At 34.5% G+C, this 9,187-nt stretch overlaps 1 long non-coding RNA gene across 1 annotated transcript; it reads right to left on the bottom strand.

Annotated features, from left to right (window-relative positions):
• Positions 1-6,474: 6,474 nt before the first annotated feature.
• Positions 6,475-8,904, bottom strand: LOC136069973 (uncharacterized). Its single transcript, XR_010631173.1, has 2 exons — positions 8,419-8,904; positions 6,475-7,021 (listed from the first exon to the last, which is right to left on the bottom strand). It is a non-coding gene; the product is annotated as an uncharacterized LOC136069973 (long non-coding RNA).
• Positions 8,905-9,187: the final 283 nt, after the last annotated feature.

The following is a 9,187-nucleotide window of genomic DNA, read 5'->3' as shown; positions in this document are numbered from 1 at the left end:
AGAAAAAGTTGGTCAATCTTCAAACAATCCATTAGGTGCTCAGTGTTTTGGCTGTCAAGGGTATGGTCATGTGAAATCTAAATGTCCTACATTCTTGAGGTCTAAGGGTAAAACTATGGTTATAACCCTTAGTGATAATGAGGTTTCTGATGATGAGTCTGGATGTGACAAGGATGGAAACTTCATTGCTTTCACTGCTACTGCTGTAATCAGTGAAAGTATATCTGTTGAAGAGAGCCTTTCTGAATGGGAACTCTCTGAGGATGCAGATTTTCAAGAGGCCTGCAATAAACTTTGCAAAATTGCTGCAAAGGATGCTATGAATGTTGAATTTGGCCTGAAGAAAATTGAATCTCTTGAGCTTGAAAAGAAGAATTTGCTTGTTAAATTGTTTGATGCTAATGATCTTTTGAACAATGTTAAATCTGAGAACATACTTTTGCTTGATAAAGTTAAAACTTTGGAACATGATTTATCTATTGCTAGATCTGCTAGTTCTAAACTTGATCAAATGTTGAATGTACAAAAGTATCCTTCTGACAAATCTGGTTTAGGATATGTTGAAAGCATCTTTGATTCTGCACCACATTCCACGAACTTTGTTCCTTCCTCTTCTTCTGAACCTTCCGTGAGTGAGGTTGTGAGTGAAACTATCAAACCACCTGTGAGTGAGGCTGTCAAATCTGTAGAAGTTTCACCCCCTAAAAAGATTAGGGTTGATATAGGAGAGTCTAATTCTAAGGATTCTACTATTTCTAAGGACAAGATGCATGGTAAACCTGCTTGGGTTTGTTATTATTGTGGAAAGTCTGGACACATTCGTCCTAAATGTTACAAGCTTCAAACTGCTAAGAGAGCAAACAAACCAAAGGTGCCTGTGCCTCAAGCACAAGATCCTATGGCACTTATTGGTGAGTTAGTAAAGGCGTTGAACCTTTATTCCAATTCTGGAGTTGGAAGTCACTCGAATGTGAATAAGAACTCCAATGCTCATGGTGCATCTAAAAGGTCTTGGATGCAAAAGACTCAAACTAATTGAGTCTTTCTAACATGGTCCTTGTGCTTCATTGCTCATTCCTCTGTGACCATTGTTCTTTGGTATTTGTGTTTGTGTTTTTTTTTTTCTAGGATTTGCATTGCATCACATTCATGCATTTCATTCTAGGATTTATTTTTTTTCTCTTTTTTAATAGTAATATATAAAAAATAAAAAATAAAAAATAAAAAATAAAAGGAGAAAAGGAGAAAGCAAAAATATGTTTGACATTTTTTTCTTGGTTTTTAAAAACAAGGTTGGTCAATTTATTTACATATATCATGTCTTATGTACCTTGTTTAGCTTTGATGAGCTTATTTATTGCACTTGACTAGTTGAAGTTTTGTAGTGCATGTTGTGTGGGAAAGATGTTTATGGTGTTTATCACTTTGTCTTAATCTTGATGTCACATGTTATTTGACTGTTGGACTTGATCCTTTTGAGAAAGGCATAAATAACCATCTTACCACTGTTCATTAGCTAATCATGAACACCTTAGTGCATATCATAAGATTTTGTGCCCGAGAAAGTGTAGCACATGTACAAAAAGAACATAAGGTGTAGTCTCGATTTAATTGCTTAATGCTTAAAATTGGTGTGTACTATTGGGCTTGATGCCAATTCACTTAATTAAAACTGGTGTGTACTATTAGGCTTGATGCCAATTCACATAATTAAAAAGCTATATTCAAGAAACTTACATGATTGCAAGCTTATGTTCTTAGGAGATGTAGGAGTTATATGATGTAACTCTTTAGGTGATAGTCTCTTTTAAATTCTGTGTGATGAATTCTGTAGACTTTGTGATTAAATTCTATTCACATATCACCTCACATGTATCTCATGCTCTTGCTAGTTTGCACACACTACACGAGCTACTCTTTGCTAAACACTGTACATGTTCGTGTGTAAGTTTTTTGTCTGACCAACCAAGTTTGAAAATATCTTGAGAATTATGCAAAATATTGTTTTTGCCTGAGAAATTAAAGGAAGAACTAGCTAAAACTTTCTGTGGAGAAACTGGGATTACAAATTTGGGTTTTTGAAAAAGCATTCTATGTCATCTCATACTCATGCATTGTGTTTCATTGATTTTTAATGATTTGAGGAGTTATTTTTCAAAAATTGGTTTAAGTTTTTCAAAACTGTAATTTTTCTCAAAATACTGTAATCCACTGCCTGATTCGATTGATCCAGTTTGTTTTTCAATTGATCGAAAATTTTAAAATTCCTTTTTAAAAATTTTAGAATGATTCAATTGATCGAAAGTAATTTTCGATCAATCGAAAGTCGTGAATCAGCTTTTTAAAACAGTGTTCTTTGACTGATTCACTTACCTTTTCAAAAGTTTTTTTCAAACTTTCTCTTCTCTCTCCGACTTGGCAAGGATCTACAGTGAATTTTTGTCGTTTTCCTCCAAATATTTTGCAAGATTTCTCTTTCCTCAAGCCGGTAAGTCTCTTTTGCCCCTCATTTTTGAGTTTATTGCATTTTTCATGCATTTTTCCTCTAATTTTCGGACCTCTCTAATTTTGGGATTTTTGATGTTTCAAGCCCAATTTTATGCAATTGATCAATGGGTTTTTATGTGGACATGCTATAAACATGATTGTGATAGTTTAATTTGATAAATTTTGGGTTTTGTGAGAAATTGAAATTTCTAGGGTTTATGTTTAGTTCCAAATTGGGGATTTTGTTCAATTAGGTTGAAATTGATGAAATTGGCTTGTTGATTGGATGTAATTAGGCATTATAATCTATATGTTATGTTTTTTAATGCTTAATTCATCAATGTGCTTCAAAATTTTTCAAGTGGTTTTCAAATTTTTGGGGTTTTTGTTAGAAACTCTATGCTCAAGCCATTTTTGTTCAATTCAACTTAATTTTGAACTTTGTTTACTGCATTAGTACATGGATCATGCCATTTTAACTGTACATGCATCATATAGATTTTTGCTCTATATTTTTTTTTGTGCTAACTTGCAATCTGCCCTTGGTTTTTTATTTTTTTTCTTGTGTCTCTGTCCTTTTCTTAGCATCATGCCTAGGAAAACTAGGGCTCGTAGGTCTATCCCCTCACCTACTCCTTCCCCTCCATCTTTTGACCGAGAGAAATTTCCTAGTGAGAAAAACTAGGAAATCTTTGAGAAGCTGAACCTTAGGCGTAAGATCTGGTCTGAGCGGTCTGTCATTCTAGATGAGTTAGATCCTGCCATTAGGGCAAACATAGAGCGTAGGGGCTGGTTACCCTTGGTGGATATTTCTGATCCTCCTCCACCTGCTACCTTGATTCGAGAGTTCTTCTCGAACATCTCGATCCGCGTCTATGATTCCAACACTTTAGTAAAGAGTTGGATACGAGGCGTAGAGTACACCATTACTCCTATAGTAGTGGCTGATGCTCTAGGGGTACCTTTGGTCCAGCACCCTGTCTACCCCTATGATGAGTCTCTTGTTTTGAGTGATGTCATGTCTTACATCACTGGGTCATCTATCTAGTGGGGTTTTGATCCTCGGATCACCACTGCTGAGCTTTTTGAGTTTCACTATCTTTTCTTTAGGATAGCTTGTCACTGTTTTTGGCCCATTTCTCATCTGCATACCATTCCTCTCGAGAGATGTGTATTTTTGTACGCTCTAGTTACTGATGCTCCTATTAGTTAAACTCATTTGTTCCTTCGTTCTTTGAACGAAGTGTATAGGAGTTCATCTTCTTCTCATGCCCTGGTTCATCTTATTTTTATCCATAGGATTCTTCTTTATTTAGGTCTAGAGGGTTTCCCTTCCTCAGAGCCTGTGCATGTCATTGGTCCTATAAGTGCGTCTTTTCTTAGACAGAAGGCTGCTCATCTTCGAGTTGGCTCTAAACACCCTAGGTCTAAGCCTTCTGGGTTCGCTCCTCCTCCCTCTTCTTCTACAGGTCCTATTGGTGAGGATGTTCCTGATATTGATGCTGCTGCTGCTGCTGTTCCTCCACCTCTATTGGATGACTTTGATATCCGTCGTACTTTGGAGACTGTCATGACCGTTCAGGCGGCTCATGGTCAGCTTTTGGTGGACCTTTTTGATGAGATCCGTGCGTTGCGAGCTGATCTGGCGCGTCTTCGTTCACCCTCACCACCTCCTTTTGATGATGGATTGTGATTGCCCTTTGGCATTCTGTCACAAAAAGGGGGAGTAGAGTTTGTAGAGGAGTTTTGTAGTTAGGGAGATTTTTTTTGTTTTGTGGAGTTGTTAGATTGTATTTAGGCGCTTCACCTTGTATATCATTTTTTTGGGAATATTCATGTTAGGGGGAGTAACATTGATTGATATACATGATTTTTTTTTTTTTATTTTTTTTTTTTATTCTTGTTTCTTTGGATTCATTGTTTATTGATTTATATTTTATGAGTTATTCATTGATATATGTCTTTATTATGTGTTGTGTGAATCATACAGGAATGTTATACCTGTTTATATACTATTTTCTGTCACACATGCGTTTATGCGTTTGTTGAGTATTTCAGGAATATACAGGTTAATTCAATTGAGCTGCTGTCTACACTTGCAACTGATGGATAGTAGTTAGGATTGAATTTTATTCTTTATGAGCATTATTTTTGTAAAGGGCTTCTTAATTGTAAACTTTGAGCTTAATGTTTGTGTTTTGTCACGGATTGCTAAAGGGGGAGTTTGTTAGGTTCTAAAGATTTAGGAATTTATGTATTTAGAACTCTAATTTGTATTGTTGGCAAACCATGATCAAAACAGGTTATTTAGTCTTATTTAGGCTTGCTCAAAGTTGGGTCTTTCATGTAAAGTTGGAATCGAGTGGTTGCAGATGCATTGATGTATTTCGGTTTTCTGTTTTTACCCTAGGTATATAAAGAAAAACCCTAGCCACGTTTTTAGAGTTGGTCTAGTTGTATTGTTGCTCATACTTTTCTGTTTTGTGTAAATCTCTTGTGAGATCTAGAGGAGCTTTCCTTTACACAAAACTTAAGGTTTTCAAGGTAGAGATTATTTCAACATCTTGATGATCAACTCAGTTACTACCATTGAAGCTTAAAGAATATCAAGCGTGGGTGCTTATAGCTGATTGGAGAATCTAAGAAAGAAGGAGTCTGTGGATTCGGAGCTTGCACGTGGTCGTGTCAGTAAGTTCTACTGGTGGGTAGCATTGGGAAGTCAAGCGGGGGGCTTGTAAGTCCTTTTGTATGAACTTCGATTCTTTCATAGTGGATTTAGGTTTACCTTGAGGATAGCTAGGTCAAATCCTCCCCAAGTTTTTACCGTGTGGTTTCCTAGGTGATCATATCATTGTGTTATTTATTATTCCGCTGCTTTATACTTTTGATATAATTGTATGTTTGTGATAACCTAGAATTGTTTAAATTGACTAAGTTAATCACTTGGCTAATTAACTAGGTTAATCCGGTTGGTTTAAGGGGTCTAAAACCGTTCACTTTTAACTTTTCACAATGCATTTAAATAAAATAATTCTTTCATGATTAATAACATAACATATCTGTTCATAAATAACTTATTGGTTAGTCCATAGCTAATAAGTCTGTACTTATTTGGGAGGCTTCTAGCACCACAGTGCTAGGCATCCGACATTCCTCACAATGCCAGGTATTTGTTGTGAAATTTTAAAATACTCGCAAGTGTACGAACCGTACCGAAGTATAGTTTGACAAGAACGAGGTCGAACCCACAGGGACTTGAATGAACGTAGGAAAATTAATTAAATCTTAACCAAATTAATCCTAATCTAGTTTAATAAAAATTGGTTGTTTTGAAATTAAATAAACTAAGAAAATAATAAAATTAAGCAAATAGTTAAACTAAGCAAGAGATATAAAACAATAAAAAGATGTAAACAATCAAGAGAAAGGAATTAAGGTTTTGGAATCCGCCTTGTAAGTCATACTAACATATATTTATGATCATTAATTTTTCCCAACTCACTACATGATAATCTAGAAATCAATCTTGTTATCATGGAAAATATCCTCATTAAAATCCTTATTTTAAAAATCAAAGGCATGTTCTTCTTCGCTTCTTAAGTATAAAACCAAATCATCAATTGTATCCGTAGCCAAACAAATCACAAGATATATCCAATTCTAAAAATCAAATCATAACTTGTATCCATTGACAGACAAATCACAAACGATATCCAATCTATATAATCAAGAATTAATAAATCAAGCATTCAATTAATTAAGACAAATCCTAAATCATGAGAAAAACATGATTGAACTCATATCTAGAATCCCATCTTAGTCAATTGATATGAAGCAAGAACAATTTAAATCATTAAAGAACAACTATTGTGGGAAAAATCAAATCACATAAATATTACTAATAATACTTAACAAGGTTTCATCCTCAACCCTAATTATAAATTTAGCTACTCATGGTAATTGAAATAAAACAAAAGAATAAAATACTAAACATTAAACTAAACAAATAAAATAGAGAAAGGAATAGTCACAATGTTATCATGGAGAAAAGCTACAGAGAAGCCACATGCGGCACTGCCTCTTGCTCCAATTTTCTGTTTTGCATCACAGCCCTAGCACTAGCCTCCGCCCCAATTTTGCCCTAAAAAACCTTTAAATAGGTCAAGGAATCCTATTACAAGTTGAATTCCCGTTTGGAGAAAATCCCAGACTTTTAGGCTTTACTTAACCGACTATTTAGGCCCACTTAACGTCAGAATTAGGGCTTCTGGTAAACTACAAAATTGTAGCCCTTTAAGTTAACTTTCCAGCCCAACTTGAATCATCTCAATTGGACATCTGACCGAAAGTTATGCTGAAAATACTAACTGATGTGCAGGCTGGAATCCTAATCCGAATTGGACTTGGATTTGGTGCAAATTTCCTTTGATTCCTTACTCCAATTGGACTTAAATTTAATATTCATGCCTGGCTGGATGTAAATTGGCTTGATTCAATTGGCCTAGCCCCACTTTGCATGTAAAGCCCTTGTTACCTGCAACACAAAGATATTATATAATCAATCACAAAATAACATAAAAGTAAAGCTAAATATGTAAATATGTGAGTATTTTATTGTATATATTTCATGCACATCAGTATTCCCGGGATCACATCTTAATACATATCTTTCAACCATGGGGGTAGGTTAACTTCCTCCACAAGTTGGCCATAACCAACAAGGGCAGGTACAGCAGAGCCAGTCCCACTTAATGGCCAATCATATAACATTTTTCATGGAAAGCCAGTAATTAACCCCTACTGACAGAGTTCAGATCACCAAAGGACATAACCATAAAACATTTCATACTTATACATCGTACTGAAATTCATAGTTTACATAACATTTCATAATAAGGGCATTTCTATTGTTTTCTTCATCATGTTTGTGAAATTAGTAATAGCATCAATATGCTTAAATTATATACATAAGGTTTCGAAAGCTCACGAACATATCTTGTTTGAAATATGCTTATATGCCATATCTCTAATCAAAACATCTTAGTGCATAATATACTTTCAAAATAACTTCATGACTTACCAAATGCCCATATAACTTATCCCTTACCTGAAAGCAGAGGAACTGAGAGCCTAAAGTCGAAAGAGCTTAGACCTGGCGACTGGTAATACTTAAACCAAAATCAAAGCTTATTACTATCCATTATTCCTTAACATAAACTTACACATTCAGCTCAAATCATTCACCCTAACTTTAGAATTAAATCCTCAAAGCTAGGCCTGTTGCTTACGGTTCACTGTTTTATTCCAGCAGCTTATGCCTCATTTGTAAAATACAATTGGGCTATCAAACCACATCCAATCTTCATGTAATTTTACAGAGAAACTCCTCTAGATGTCCAGTATATACCATAAAAATTTTGTAGTCAAAGAATAAAACAATGATTTATTAAAAATCATACAAGGAAGCAAGATCGAATCTGTCCTGACAGAATTTCTTGCAACTTAGAAATTAAACCATTATTTTTCTACTCATCCAAATGCTGTGAGACTACTTCCATAACAACCATGTATGTCTTAGAATTCATAAAAAATACTTCTAGCATCCTAATTCACAGCAAATGATTTAATACAGAATTTTCTTGTTGTAAACATCAAATCTGTCACAATGACAGCTTCAGCACATGTTATTTCTAAAATCATCAACAAATAGCAATTGGCCTGCATTTCATTTGGGTATTTTTATACCCATACTATACATATTAAAATACCCTAATAAGCATCCAATAGACCATAACTCCATCACTCTTTCAACTTACAAAAAAAAAAATCACAAGTTCAGCCTAAAAATCAGAACAGAGGACAAAGAATGAAAATAAACAAACAATCATACTATTCAAATACACAAAATCAGATGAGGTTTAATTAACTTACCCACACACTTTGAAGATGAAACCTTAGTGTTTAGGTTCTTAATTTCTTCTTCGAGAAACTGGAATTTTTGGTGAGAGAGTGAAGGAGAGATGTTGCCATGTGAGAGGGGAAGAAGAAAGAAACAAGAATAAAGAAGGAGTAGAGAAAGAGGGATGAACTTTCTGTCTCAGCAAAAGAAAAGATAAGAAAGAAGACTTTTGGGGCAACAAAAGAAGATAAGGAAAGTGGACATTTGGGGTGTTGACCGTGGGTTTGAGAGAAAGACTTTAGAGAGTTCCTAGCTCTTTCCTTAAGAGAAAAGAGAGTAAAGTGAATAAGGAAATTCAGATTTTGCTTGGACCCGTGGGAAATGGAGAGGTAAAGAGCTTCTTGGAAGTTCTAGTTGCTTGAGAAAAGTCAAAGAAGCAATAAGGTGGAACTTGGTGATTGCATGGCCAAGTCTTGGTCTTTGGAGTTTGTTATCATGCATGAAACTTTGGCATTATGTGTATTGAATTTCCATTGGTTGCATGGGTGGGTGGAATTTCAACCATAATATCTAATGCATCATACATAGATAAAACACTAACAACTATCTATATATATATATATATATGTATCTCATAACTTAACCACTTAATATAGTTTTGCACATACTAAGTATATATTTATAATACAAATAGTCATTTCAATTATTTATAATCTTTACAATTCTTATTATTATAAAATAATATGTTTATTAAATACTCTTATACTAATTTTAGAAAGTAAATGACTCAAAAATAATAAT

This window comes from Quercus suber, unplaced genomic scaffold, assembly GCF_002906115.3.
Source record: "Quercus suber isolate HL8 unplaced genomic scaffold, Cork oak 2.0 scaffold_200, whole genome shotgun sequence".
Lineage (NCBI taxonomy): Eukaryota > Viridiplantae > Streptophyta > Magnoliopsida > Fagales > Fagaceae > Quercus > Quercus suber.
Note: the sequence above shows the minus strand (reverse complement) of the source record. Positions and strands in the feature narration are given on the sequence as shown.